The sequence below is a fragment of the Chelonia mydas genome, chromosome 5, assembly GCF_015237465.2.
Source record: "Chelonia mydas isolate rCheMyd1 chromosome 5, rCheMyd1.pri.v2, whole genome shotgun sequence".
Lineage (NCBI taxonomy): Eukaryota > Metazoa > Chordata > Testudines > Cheloniidae > Chelonia > Chelonia mydas.
Window position 1 is genome coordinate 132,690,649 of NC_051245.2, and position 14,981 is coordinate 132,705,629.

General features: G+C 53.0%; 1 long non-coding RNA gene across 1 annotated transcript; it reads left to right on the forward strand.

Moving 5' to 3' along the window:
- Positions 1-810: 810 nt before the first annotated feature.
- Positions 811-8,353, forward strand: LOC119566733. The gene is made up of 4 exons (XR_005225995.2): positions 811-877; positions 6,084-6,210; positions 6,794-6,900; positions 7,269-8,353. It is a non-coding gene; the product is annotated as an uncharacterized LOC119566733 (long non-coding RNA).
- Positions 8,354-14,981: the final 6,628 nt, after the last annotated feature.

Below are 14,981 nucleotides of genomic sequence, written 5' to 3' on the forward strand. Positions count from 1 at the left end.
CGTGATCCAACCCCCATGGCCCAAGCTCTTTCATTATTTAGCCTCAGGGAACCAACTTCCACAGGAGCGCGGGAGAGAGCCCCACCACAGCACCGTGCTCCACACACTGACCTGAAACATGGGGACCCTGGTTCAACCCTTCCTCCCTTGCAGACAGTGCGGGGAGATGCTGGCAGCACCAGCTCATGCTCAGGCCTCCCTGAACCACAGATCGAGCACAAAGGCAGGCTTGCCTAGGTAGCAACAGAGCAGAGTGCCCAAGGGGAGTGTCTGGGATTCCCTCTTCAGGCTGTTACCGTGCCTGGGGAGTTGGCTCTTGGTGGGTGAAATCAAAATATCGAGCTCCCAATCCCCATGGGGTGCGTGCCCTGGTGTGTAACACTCTGCCCTGAGGTTGGTGCTCATGCCCCGAGCTACTCTAGGCAGCTGGACACTTCCCAGGTGAGTGCTGTGAGAGAAGGGTTGGGCTCGGACACCTCCCCCTTGTCATGACTGGCTCTCAGTTGCCCCATCCTCTTCTGGGAGCATGTGCAGAGAACTAAAAAAGCTTTCAAAGACTTTTGATTTTCCTTCCACGCTCTGCCGGCCTATGTCCTTGCTGCCTTTTTGCTGCTGCTTCCAGGTGGTTGGTTTGAGGTCCATGGGGTCTGTGGTGTCCCGGTTTGGGTGGGTTATTGGAGGAGGGGGAGGACTAGTCTATGGCAGCAGCCTGCGATTTGCCTTGCCTGCCCGGCTTGCACTTTTGCTTTCACTTTTGGGTTTTGATTTTTTTCTTCCACTATCATCAGTTCACCACTTCACCACGTAACTGTCCGGAGCCTGGCTCGGAGCTGGAGGCAGGAGGAGAGAGACAAGAGTGAGATTTCAGCGTCTCCAGGTAGGGACCATGGCTCCAGGAGGCCCCAACTAACACTATGGAGTTTTTAATTCATAGCTGTTGGTGGGTCTTGGGGAAACCCTGGTGCACCAGCGGGGGAGGGTGTCTGACGGGGTGGGTGGGGTGGCGGGTGGGGGGAGGTGGCAGAGCTGGGAGGTGGAGGGGGTCTGTGTGGTGGGAGCTGTGGGAGGGTAGGGGATGGATTGGTGCTGTGGGAGGAGGAGAGGGGGGTTGTCGGCAGGGAGCGATTGGGTTGTAGGGATGGGGACTGGGTCTGGGAGGGATCTGGGGGAGGGAGAGGCTATAGGGGACTTGGATCGGGGACTTGGGTCAATGGCATGGCTGTGGCAGTTGGGTTGGGAGGTAGTGAGGGGCAGCACCATGGCCCCAGGGGACACAGCATGGCTGTGAGGGGCTGTGGAGGGGGGTGTGGGGGGGTGGCACAGCTGGGTGGGGCGGCTGCACCCTGGCTGGGGGCGAGGAGGACAGTCGGGGGGGGATTGTGGAGGGGTTTGGCCACACTGGGGCCTGGGGGCTTGTGGGGAGGCAGCCGCACGGGGCTGTGGGGAGGGGTAGTGGGGTGGCACCAGGCCATGGCTGTTGGTTTGTCTTGGGGCATCTCTGGTGGGGTGCACCAGCAGGGGATGGGGGGGGGTCTGTCACCCACTGGGTGTAAGTTGTGGCATTGACTGATCTCGTGACATTTTGTATCTTCATTTTTATTTAAAAATACAGATCAATCCCCTCCGCCCGGGGCTTTGAAATCACTGGGCCCCTGGGCAATGGGCCCCTTGGCCCCACGTCCCTGCTGGAGGGCCGGGGGGTGAGGCTACAAGACATGAAATAAGAGACAGACCCTCCCCCCCGGGCCAGACCCAGGGACTCCAGCGTGGTAGGATCCCGGAGGCGCCGGGTGGAGCAAGCCCGGGGCCCAGCCGGGCAGCAGGAGGGAATTGCAGTCGCTGCCTCGCCAGCCCCCCGGGCCTCGGCTGCTGCTGCTGGGGCCCCCCGAGCCCTGGCTATGGGCGGGGGAGGGACATTCCCCCTGCCCCCGCCCCGAGAGACTCTCCCCATGCAGAGATCCCGGCCCGGCCCCCCCCCAACTGGGACCCCGAGCCTCGCCCCCAGCAGTGCCCCCCGGGGAGAGAAGGGGAGACCTGCTGTAGCTATTGGAGAGGAAATGCCTATGGGAATCATAGAATCATAGAATCATAGAATATCAGGGTTGGAAGGGACCCCAGAAGGTCATCTAGTCCAACCCCCTGCTCAAAGCAGGACCAAGTCCCAGTTAAATCATCCCAGCCAGGGCTTTGTCAAGCCTGACCTTAAAAACCTCTAAGGAAGGAGATTCTACCACCTCCCTAGGTAACGCATTCCAGTGTTTCACCACCCTCTTAGTGAAAAAGTTTTTCCTAATATCCAATCTAAACCTCCCCCATTGCAACTTGAGACCATTACTCCTCGTTCTGTCATCTGCTACCATTGAGAACAGTCTAAAGCCATCCTCTTTGGAACCCCCTTTCAGGTAGTTGAAAGCAGCTATCAAATCCCCCCTCATTCTTCTCTTCTGCAGACTAAACAATCCCAGCTCCCTCAGCCTCTCCTCATAAGTCATGTGCTCTAGACCCCTAATCATTTTTGTTGCCCTTCGCTGGACTCTTTCCAATTTATCCACATCCTTCTTGTAGTGTGGGGCCCAAAACTGGACACAGTACTCCAGATGAGGCCTCACCAGTGTCGAATAGAGGGGAACGATCACGTCCCTCGATCTGCTCGCTATGCCCCTACTTATACATCCCAAAATGCCATTGGCCTTCTTGGCAACAAGGGCACACTGCTGACTCATATCCAGCTTCTCGTCCACTGTCACCCCTAGGTCCTTTTCCGCAGAACTGCTGCCTAGCCATTCGGTCCCTAGTCTGTAGCGGTGCATTGGATTCTTCCATCCTAAGTGCAGGACCCTGCACTTATCCTTATTGAACCTCATCAGATTTCTTTTGGCCCAATCCTCCAATTTGTCTAGGTCCTTCTGTATCCTATCCCTCCCCTCCAGCGTATCTACCACTCCTCCCAGTTTAGTATCATCCGCAAATTTGCTCAGAGTGCAATCCACACCATCCTCCAGATCATTTATGAAGATATTGAACAAAACGGGCCCCAGGACCGACCCCTGGGGCACTCCGCTTGACACCGGCTGCCAACTAGACATGGAGCCATTGATCACTACCCGTTGTGCCCGACAATCTAGCCAGCTTTCTACCCACCTTATAGTGCATTCATCCAGCCCATACGTCCTTAACTTGCTGACAAGAATGCTGTGGGAGACCGTGTCAAAAGCTTTGCTAAAGTCAAGAAACAATACATCCACTGCTTTCCCTTCATCCACAGAACCAGTAATCTCATCATAAAAGGCGATTAGATTAGTCAGGCATGACCTTCCCTTGGTGAATCCATGCTGACTGTTCCTGATCACTTTCCTCTCCTCTAAGTGCTTCAGGATTGATTCTTTGAGGACCTGCTCCATGATTTTTCCAGGGACTGAGGTGAGGCTGACTGGCCTGTAGTTCCCAGGATCCTCCTTCTTCCCTTTTTTAAAGATGGGCACTACATTAGCCTTTTTCCAGTCATCCGGGACTTCCCCCGTTCGCCACGAGTTTTCAAAGATAATGGCCAATGGCTCTGCAATCACAGCCGCCAATTCCTTCAGCACTCTCGGATGCAATTCGTCCGGCCCCATGGACTTGTGCACGTCCAGCTTTTCTAAATAGACCCTAACCACCTCTATCTCTACAGAGGGCTGGCCATCTCTTCCCCATTTTGTGATGCCCAGCACAGCAGTCTGGGAGCTGACCTTGTTAGTGAAAACAGAGGCAAAAAAAGCATTGAGTACATTAGCTTTTTCCACATCCTCTGTCACTAGGTTGCCTCCCTCATTCAGTAAGGGGCCCACACTTTCCTTGGCTTTCTTCTTGTTGCCAACATACCTGAAGAAACCCTTCTTGTTACTCTTGACATCTCTTGCTAGCTGCAGCTCCAGGTGCGATTTGGCCCTCCTGATATCTTTCCTACATGCCCGAGCAATATTTTTATACTCTTCCCTGGTCATATGTCCAACCTTCCACTCCTTGTAAGCTTCTTTTTTATGTTTAAGATCCGCTAGGATTTCACCATTAAGCCAAGCTGGTCGCCTGCCATATTTACTATTCTTTCGACTCATCGGGATGGTTTGTCCCTGTAACCTCAACAGGGATTCCTTGAAATACAGCCAGCTCTCCTGGACTCCCTTCCCCTTCATGTTAGTCCCCCAGGGGATCCTGGCCATCTGTTCCCTGAGGGAGTCAAAGTCTGCTTTCCTGAAGTCCAGGGTCCGTATCCTGCTGCTTACCTTTCTTCCCTGCGTCAGGATCCTGAACTCAACCAACTCATGGTCACTGCCTCCCAGATTCCCATCCACTTTTGCTTCCCCCACTAATTCTACCTGGTTTGTGAGCAGCAGGTCAAGAAAAGCGCCCCCCCTAGTTGGCTCCCCTAGCACTTGCACCAGGAAATTGTCCCCTACGCTTTCCAAAAACTTCCTGGATTGTCTATGCACCGCTGTATTGCTCTCCCAGCAGATATCAGGAAAATTAAAGTCACCCATGAGAACCAGGGCATGCGATCTAGTAGCTTCCGTGAGTTGCCTGAAGAAAGCCTCATCCACCTCATCCCCCTGGTCCGGTGGTCTATAGCAGACTCCCACCACTACATCACTCTTGTTGCTCACACTTCTAAACTTAATCCAGAGACACTCAGGTTTTTCCACAGTTTCGTACCGGAGCTCTGAGCAGTCATACTGCTCCCTTACATACAGTGCTACTCCCCCACCTTTTCTGCCCTGCCTGTCCTTCCTGAACAGTTTATATCCATCCATGACAGTACTCCAGTCATGTGAGTTATCCCACCAAGTCTCTGTTATTCCAATCACGTCATAGTTCCTTGACATCACCAGGACCTCCAGTTCTCCCTGCTTGTTTCCAAGGCTTTGTGCATTTGTATATAAGCACTTGAGATAACCTGAGAATGTCAGGACAGTGACCAGTTCTTCATGCAGGAGGGAGCGTGGAGAGACTGGAAGGGGCAGCTGGAGCAATCAGTGGGGAGGGAGTTGCGGGCACCCAGCCTTGCCCAGCTCCATTCACTGCAGCCCCCTGGGCAGACTGACTTTCCTGGGAGAGCGGAGGGGCAGGGAGAGGAAAAGCCAGTTCCTGCCTCTGCCTGGTGCCCACGCTGCTGGGGGAATGTGCGGCTGGGGGGACAGTGTCAGGGGGGATCCCCCAAAGTGGTTCCTTTGATTCTGCTCTTTTCTGGTGTTTGGCTCAGAAGCTCTGTTCCTGGGAGAGTTTAATAGCATCTCGTGGGTTTAGTCCCAGTGGGAGAGGTTGGGTCCGTGTTGTGATGACGTCACTGAGGCTTCTCCCAGCATGGCAGAGTCTCGAGTGTCTGTCTGCAGGGAAAGAGCCTGGGGGGAATCGGGGTGTGAAATGGACTAACACTAATTCAGAAACCTCCCGAATTTCCCTTCTCGCCCTGACAGGCTGCAGAATAACGACCCTGGTTTGCTCCAGACTGTCCCATCTTCCTTGGGGCCAGGGAAGGGAAATGGCTGTGGTGGATCCAGCTCAGGGAGGGGATTTTGGGGGGAGCTGCTGGGGAGGGTTGCTGTAGAGGGGGAGGGGCAGGAAACACTCAGGGTGAGGTGCGGGGACAGGACTGATAAGCCTGCTGGGACAGGCTCAGCCTTGGGTCTGATTTATGAACAGCCCCATTGGGAGTGTGTGAACATTCCCCCATTTCTGAAACTGGAAACAACCCCCTGGCCAGGGCTGGGAAAACAGAGCAGAGCACTGGAGCCTGAGCCCCCTAGGCAGAGACTGCGATGAAATACAAAGGGAAGGTGCTGGGATTCCTGTCCCTGTTCCCCTGCACTGAGCTTTGCCTCCCACTGTGCCTAGGAGGTGGGTGGTAAATGAGAAGACCCTGCCCTCCTCCGACACGGCGCTCTCCCCACTCTGTTCCCTGCAGCCTCCTGGCTACTCTGAGCAGGGTGGGGTGGGATTCTGCTCCTCTGCTCTCCCAGACCTGTCCTAGGTTTGTGCTTCTTCCCCCATGAATAGTGGGATTGTGGCAGGGGCAGCAGGCACTGAGCGGGGGGCACCTGTTGTTTCAGGTGCCAGTGACCTTTGCGGAGGTGGCTGTGTATTTCACCGCAGGGCAGGGGGCTCTGCTGGACCCCACTCAGAGAGCCCTCTGCAGGGACATCATGCAGGAGAATGATGAGCCTGTGACCTCGCTGGGTAAGGATTCCTGTCCCCTCAGGTATGTGAAGCCACGGGGCCTGCATTTCTGAATCTGGTCAGTTACATGGCAGGGGAATGGGTCATATAGCCACTGTGAGAGAGGCGTTCACATCCAAACCCCCTCCAATGGGATAGAGGAGTTATGAATCTAATGGACATGATAATTCATCCCCGTCCCTCCAGCTTTCATGGGGGCAGAAACAGCGTATTATCCTCTATGCATCTATTCTCACTCACACACAGGACCTCTGTGCACCGCCCTTCCTGTGACTAGCTCCATGTGTGGGGAGGGCTCTGGGGGTTCAGGCATAGGCAGGGGTTTAACACCAGAGCTGTGTGTGCCTCAGCAAGTCCCCCAGAGCCCACAGACCCTGAACACTCCCAGTAAGGCTGTGAGAACTCCCCCCACAGACATCGGCCTCTCCCAAGGGGGCTCAGTGACCATGTTCCCCTCTGTTCACATCCCACAGCTCCCCAGGAAATCATGGGGTCAGGTTAAACTCAAGATGTGCCCTTTGTGACAAATACTCCACCAATCCTCAGTGCATTCTGATCATGCCTGATTTCACCTCCTGAGCAGGACTCCGCACTCCCAAACCTGACCTGATCGCCTGGCTGGAAGCAGGGGAAGAGCCGTGGGTCCCGGATCTCCAGGCCAAAGCAACATCCCAAGAGGCACCTGCACAGGTGAGGAATCAGTGACACTGATGCAGAAACTATCTGGCAAATGAAGGAAATCTGAAAATCCCCAAAATGTGGGGTGAGCTCCCTCAGTTCTGCCTCATCTCACCCGGTCAGGCTCTGGTCAGCAGCAGGTGTCATATCATCATGGCAGATATCGCGCATGGCTTCCCACCCACCCTGTTGGCTGTCAGGAGTTTTCTCCCTGACTTCGCTTCCCTGGGAGTGTTTGGATGGGGTGTGGAGACAGAATCCAATTTCTCAGTCTCCCCAACTGTTGCTGTGTTCTGTTTTCCCTCTTTGCTATTCCCCTTTGTGTCTTTTCTGCCAGCCCAGGCACTGACTCCTGCCTGGATTCTCTCTCTCTCCCCCAGCAGGTGATGAGACAATGAGTGAGAACGAGGAGGGGAATCCACAGCAGCAAGGTCTTGGGAAAGTGGAACTACAGGAGACATTTATGAGAAGGGAATTTTTCCCAGTGCTTGGAACAGAGAAAGCCTGGAGTAATCAGCACAGGTCAGTGAGGAAGCTGGGAAACAGCTCTTGGAAGAAAGTGGATAAATCCATTGAATGTGGAAGAGAAGGCAATGGTCCCCAGGAAACCACAGCCTAGCAGACAAATCACAAAGAAAAGAAACCCTATAAATGCTTAGGCTGTGGGAAAAGCTTCAGTCAGCAGTCTGGCTTTATAAAGCATGGGAGAATCCATACAGGAGAGAGACCTTATGAATGCGTAAATTGTAGGAAAACTTTCAGTCAGCACTCAGGCCTTATTTGCCATAGGAGAATCCACACAGGAGAGAGACTATATAAGTACTTTTATTGTGGGAAAAGTTTCAGTGCACCATCAGCCCTTATTGTACACCAAAGAATCCACACAGGAGAGCTACCCTATAAATGCCCTGAGTGTGGGAAAAGCTTCAGTCAGCACTCAGGCCTTATTTGATGCAGGAGAATCCACGTGGGAGAGAGACCCTATAAATGCTTGGATGAAAGGAAAAGCTTCAGCCCAGCTCATAACTTCATAAACATCTGAGAATCCTCACCAGACAGAATCTATGAATGCTCTGACTTTGGAAAAAGTTTCATTTGAAGATCAAACCTTGCTTCACATCAGACAGTCCACATAAGAGAGAACCCATAAATGCTTGGATTGTGGGAAAAGCTTCAATAAATGCAGGAAAAGATTCAGTCCGAGTTCACACATTATTCCCTGTCAGGTAATTCAGAGAAGAAGGAGCTTGAATGTGGGGGAAGCTTCACTTGGTGTTCACACGGCATCAAGCATCAGCAGGTCCATAAAGCGAAGAGCCTCTCAGATGTCCTTAGCATGGAAAACGATTCATTTGTTCTCTCAGTGCCCTGACTAGGGCTGGCCATAGTAAAAACTCCATTAATTCCCACTAATTCCCACACACAGCAGTGGCATTTTGTTCCCAAGTATCCAGTTGCCCATGTCTAGGAGCAGGTTCCAGCAGGAGCTGACCCAGAACTGATCAGTGACCCTCTGGTTTTCCCTGGTCTAAGCAAAGCCCAGGCAGAGAAGTCCTGGTCAGCCCCTCTTCCCTGCTGCAGCCCTGGTTGCTGAACTGATGGGCCTTCCTGCCAACCTGCTGGGGGAAGGGAGAGAGAAACTACCTTTGACACTACACCCCATATTTGTCATAATTATGATGCATTTTGTACAAGATGGGTCGTGTAAGGTGTCATTGGAAAAGTTATGTTTTGCTGAATAGGAGTATCCTATTTGTATGCATGTATCAATTTAGTCGCTGAAGTTATGAATATTGACTATGCATCTTTCTTTCAAATGTAGTTACACCTGGGTGACACCCACTATCATAGAATATCAGGGTTGGAAGGGACCTCAGGAGGTCATCTAGTCCCACCCCCTGCTCAAAGCAGGACCAATCCCCAATCAAATCATCCCAGCCAGGGCTTTGTCAAGCCTGACCTTAAAAACTTCCAAGGAAGGAGATTCTACCACCTCCCTAGGTAACGCATTCCAGTGTTTCACCACCCTCCTAGTGAAAAAGTTTTTCCTAATATCCAACCTAAACCTCCCCCACTGCAACTTGAGACCATTACTCCTTGTCCTGTCCTCTTCTACCGCTGAGAATAGTCTAGAACCATCCTCTCTGGAACCACCTCTCAGGTAGTTGAAAGCAGCTATCAAATCCCCCCTCATTCTTCTCTTCCGCAGACTAAACAATCCCAGTTCCCTCAGCCTCTCCTCATAAGTCATGTGTTCCAGCCCCCTAATCATTTTTGTTGCCCTTCGCTGGACTCTCTCCAATTTATCCACGTCCTTCTTGTAGTGTGGGGCCCAGAACTGGACACAGTACTCCAGATGAGGCCTCACCAATGTCGAATAGAGGGGAACGATCACGTCCCTCGATCTGCTCGCTATGCCCCTACTTATACATCCCAAAATGCCATTGGCCTTCTTGGCAACAAGGGCACACTGCTGACTCATATCCAGCTTCTCGTCCACTGTAACCCCTAGGTCTTTTTCCGCAGAACTGCTGCCTAGCCATTCGGTCCCTAGTCTGTAGCTGTGCATTGGGTTCTTCCGTCCTAAGTGCAGGACCCTGCACTTATCCTTATTGAACCGCATCAGATTTCTTTTGGCCCAATCCTCCAATTTGTCTAGGTCCCTCTGTATCCTATCCCTCCCCTCCAGCGTATCTACCACTCCTCCCAGTTTAGTATCATCCGCAAATTTGCTGAGAGTGCAATCCACACCATCCTCCAGATCATTTATGAAGATATTGAACAAAACCGGCCCCAGGACCGACCCCTGGGGCACTCCACTTGACACCGGCTGCCAACTAGACATGGAGCCATTGATCACTACCCGTTGAGCCCGACAATCTAGCCAACTTTCTACCCACCTTATAGTGCATTCATCCAGCCCATACTTCTTTAACTTGCTGACAAGAATACTGTGGGAGACCGTGTCAAAAGCTTTGCTAAAGTCAAGAAACAATACATCCACTGCTTTCCCTTCATCCACAGAATCAGTAATCTCATCATAGAAGGCTATTAGATTAGTCAGGCATGACCTACCCTTGGTGAATCCATGCTGACTGTTCCTGATCACTTTCCTCTCGTGTAAGTGCTTCAGGATTGATTCCTTGAGGACCTGCTCCATGATTTTTCCAGGGACTGAGGTGAGGCTGACTGGCCTGTAGTTCCCAGGATCCTCCTTCTTCCCTTTTTTAAAGATTGGCACTACATTAGCCTTTTTCCAGTCATCTGGGACTTCCCCCGTTTGCCACGAGTTTTCAAAGATAATGGCCAATGGCTCTGCAATCACATCCGCCAATTCCTTTAGCACTCTCGGATGCAACTCGTCCGGCCCCATGGACTTGTGGACGTCCAGCTTTTCTAAATAGTCCCTAACCACCTCTATCTCTACAGAGGGCTGGCCATCTCTTCCCCATTTTGTGATGCCCAGCGCAGCAGTCTGGGAGCTGACCTTGTTAGTGAAAACAGAGGCAAAAAAAGCAGTGAGTACATTAGCTTTTTCCACATCCTCTGTCACTAGGTTGCCTCCCTCATTCAGTAAGGGGCCCACACTTTCCTTGGCTTTCTTCTTGTTGCCAACATACCTGAAGAAACCCTTCTTGTTACTCTTGACATCTCTAGCTAGCTGCAGCTCCAGGTGTGATTTGGCCCTCCTGATTTCATTCCTACATGCCCGAGCAATATTTTTATACTCTTCCCTGGTCATATGTCCAACCTTCCACTTCTTGTAAGCTTCTTTTTTATGTTTAAGATGCTTCCAGTGTAGACAGCTGGTTGCGAAGGCCATCAGGGGAAACAACAGGCCTTAGGAGAATCTTGTCCCCCACCTGGTGACCCTGCTTGAGAATGCTCCAGACAGCCTCTGAGTAATGGAGTCAGCAAGGTAGGCAAGGGCATGTGACCACATGACACGAATCTCCATTTGGGTACCTATGTTTTCCCACAACCTGGTCTGGGAACCGAGTTTGAAGGAAAGAGTTTCTGCCATATGGAACAGCTCTATATGGCAGGGAATGACATCACTGGTTCTTCTTTACTTTCACGTTGCTGAACACCTGAAAGAAGCTCCAAAAGAAAATGATTTGGAGCAGGAGTGGAGCTTGTGCCTTCAGCACCTGCAAGCCTGCTTGTGTCATCAGTCAGGGTGAGCAATTGCTAAATCATACCCAATCTTCCTAGTCTTTTAGACTTCGTTTGCGGTTTTGTTTATTTACTAGGTAATCTGCTTTGGTCTGTTTGATATCACTTCTATTTTTCTGTAGTTAGTAATCTTGTTTCATGTTTTAATCTGAACCAGTGTGCTTTGGAATAAAGTGTCTGGGGAAATGTGCAGCCAGAACCTGGGACAGGAGGATAAGGGGACAGATGGACAAACACGCACAAAATTTTTCTGACCCTTCCCCCAGTCACCAGGTCAGTCTGGGCAGAGTCTGGTGATAATGGTGATGTCATCAGTCCTTGATATGTCTTTCAAGGTGTAACCACAGTGTCTTTGTGGGTGCCAAATTCTGGACAAACTGCTGAGAAATAGGGCAGATTAGGATATACCAAACCAGCAACCAAAGCTAACTTCTGCTTCACCCCACTGGCTACGAGAAGTCATAAAAGCCGTTTCCTTAAGGCAGTCCAGTTTTTATATCACCACCAAAACCACTGGGTTCAGAGAGGAGAGGTTCTTTACAACCAGTCTCATCCAAAAAACAAAAAGGTTCTTCTGATCCCAAAGCTCAAATCACACACCCAGGTCACTATCTACCTTAGCTCTCACCCCAAAATCATGCGGATGCCCATCCCTTAGCACCTAAAATCTAAGGGTTTGTTCATAAAAATCAGGTGAACGGTAAAATTGGTTCACGGAATCAAATACGAGCAGTAACTGTAAAGTTCTTAGCTGAGGCTTGAAGCAGCGGTGGCAGTGTCTGCCCGCCCGCTCCCACTGCCCTGCCCTTTCTGCCTCTGCCCCCCCCCCCCCCCCCCCCCCCCCCCGTCTCCGCGCTCTCTCCTTTGGGGCAGGTCTTGGCTCCTGCGTCGGCTGCAGCTGCAGACCCTAGTATTGGCATCAGAGGCAGCGGGGGGTGCTCAGGCTGCTTGCCGGCTGGCTGGAGGGGCTCCCCTCCCCCTAAAAACCTCCGCTCGTTTGGGGTTGGTAGATCCCCCTTTACAATCCACAGGAGTGAAAGTGTTCCCTTTGTCAGGCCTGCTCTAAAATGCTCAGACTGTCTCTGAACACCCAGCCACTTTCTATTGGACACAACTGCCCAGACCCCCGTCTCCCTCCAGGTCTGTTTGCATTCCCTAGACTGGCTTCCCCACTGGGGACCTCCTGTTTCTGATCAGACCCCTTTGGAGGAAGGGATGAGAAACAGACACTCAAACCTCTCTCCCCTTCCCCCAGTCTCTGCCAGTCCCTGCTCCTTCTCTGGGGGGAACTAAAGTAAAACCAGCCACTGGGGCTGCAAGCAGCCTCCCGCACCAGCATACAGAGATTGAAAGTTGAGGGGCTGGGTTGGAATGTGCTGGGATCTCAGCCTGGGCCCTCGTGGGACAGGTGACCCCATCACACCCAACCATAGGTGCTGACTTCCCCTCTGGCCGGTGAGTGCTCTGCCCCACCCCATTCCACCCCTTCCCCCAAGGCCCCACCCCTGCCCCGACTCTTCCCGCCCTGGCTCTGCCCCAACCTGCCCCCATAAGTCCCCACCCCTCTCCTCCCCCTCTCTCCCAGAGCGACGCACCGCGAAACAGCTGTTTCATGGTGGGCGGGAAGCACTGGGAGGGAGAGGAGCAGGGACACAGTAGGATTGGGGGAGGGGGTGTGGGGGGGAACTGGGCTGTCGGTGGGTGTGGAGCACCCCCTAATTTTTCCCCGTGGGTGCTCCAGCCCCAGAGCACCCACGCAATCAATGCCTATGCACACAACCACACCCAGCAAGGTCTGCATTGATTGTGTCCCGTTCTGTCAGTCCCAGCAGAGAGACCAGGGACTCATTGGGAGACCAGGCTCCTTCCCACCCGCGGATGTGAGGGGAGCTCACACTAGGGGTCCTTCACTGTACAGAGTGTGGGATAAACAGAGAGCTCTAGGGGTTCCTGGTTTAGTGCTAGGTCTCTTGGCCAAGAGGGCAGCTGTTCTTAGCCTGGTGGCTGCTGCTTCTGTTTCCCTGCACAGTCTCCTCAGCTCTCATGGGCTCCTGGCTCTTTGCAGATGGCAGCAGGTGTTCAGGGAACTGGCCCTGGGGCTCCTGCGCTGTACAGTGGATGGGCTAACCAGAGAACTCCAGTCCCCAAGCTCTGAGGCCACTTGTCCAGTCTGGCTGCAGGAGGAGATCTGGAGACAGACGGGGGGGTCTGGGTGAGTCTGGGGAGCAGCCCCCTGGGACCAGCCATGGAACCCCAGCTGTGGTGAGAACGGAACGCTTGCCAGGGATGTGGCTGGTTACAGGGGCTGCCATACGGCTGGGTGCAATGTTGCAGCTATGTAATGCATTGCACTGGGAAATTTGTACATTCTTGCAGCTGGATGGTGTGAGCTGAAATTATTTTCTTTAAGGTGAAGGCTGGCTCTGCTCCCGTTTTGCTGGAGAATCCATGGCTGGAGCTTTGTAGCCACCAGTCACACGCCTTCATTCTGTGGCTGTTTCATGTGGCTGGACACTGCAGCCAGGAGTCTATTGCGACAGAGTGGATCTGAGATCAGATTCAACAGTGATTCTGGGGAGTGGCCGCCTGTGACCAGAACAGGAGCTGCAGCTGCGATGGGAAAGGCATGCTGGCCGGAGATGCTGCTGGGGAAGCAGCCGGTTACTTCCTGAGCAATCGGATACAGTATTGTCACAGATCCTGACTCATACAGGGATGAGATCCATTGTCACAAGTGTGTAAGGCAAACTGGTTCCACGGCTGTAAACTCCCTTCTAACCAGTCAGTCTTCCTGCTGCGTGGCCGCCCAAGGCTGTCAGCGCTGGGGGATGGCTCAGGCAGAGGATCTCTCTGCTGCTGGGGTTTTGCTGGTGAACGTATTGCTTGAGCATTGCAATCATCAGTCAGACACACGGGACAGGCAGTAACTTTTGGCCAACAGAAGTGGCCTCCGGGAGCTGTGAGGAGGAGGCTGGAGAGATGAATCCCTCAGCCCATGTCACTTGCAGCTGACTGTACCAACGGGACCATTCCCAGACTGCTGAGCGGAACAGCGGGACGGGGGAGTGGGGCCACTGTCCAATGACAAGGACAAAACACATGGGCTGGGGTGCAGTGAAACAAGCCAGAAGCATGAGTTCAAATCATCTCTCTGCTACTGAGCCTGTCTGTGTCTGCAGGCCCCTCCCAGCCCGTATGGCTGACCATGACTTCATCTCCACAGCCCTAGAAGGCGATCTAGCATTGGACACCTTGGCAGCCCCTTGTGCTAATGAATTAACAGAGAAGTTGCACAAGGTCAAAATGGGTCTAGAACTAGGGGCTCTAGTGTGGAAGCCCTGGGTCTTAGCTATTCACCCCACTGGCTTTAGTCTCAAAGTGTCAAATATCTGGTCTTTAGCTCTCCTGTTGCCAACCATTACGGCACACCAGGGGTACCAGAAAAGGCGGTTGGGGGGGGGGGCATGGCCCCATCTCTTTTCAGGGTTATGCCCTCCCACTTTTTACTGGCCAAGAGGGGGAGGGGCAGAGAGTGAGTGGGGGATGGGACCTTGTAGGGGAAGAGGTGGTACATGGGTGGGGCCTTCTGGGGAAAGGGCGGCGCAAGGATGGGAGCTTGGGGGAAAGGGGTGGCCCAGGGGCAGCAAGAAAGGGGCAGTGAGAGGGGTGGGACAATGGTTCAGGTGCCAGTGCCCCCCCCCCCACTTTTAGGGAGCTTCCATCGCCCCTGCACCACACCAGAGCCAGCAATAGGAACCCAGAGTCCTGATCCCAAATGTTCTGACTAGCAAACACGTCTAACCCTCTGGCGAAGTCGTTGTCACATCCCTGCTGGTGGCTGGTCCACACATAGCACAGCAATGATTCCCAGAGCTGAAGGCGGGGGGGTGGGATCTGAAGAGACATAATTCAAATCC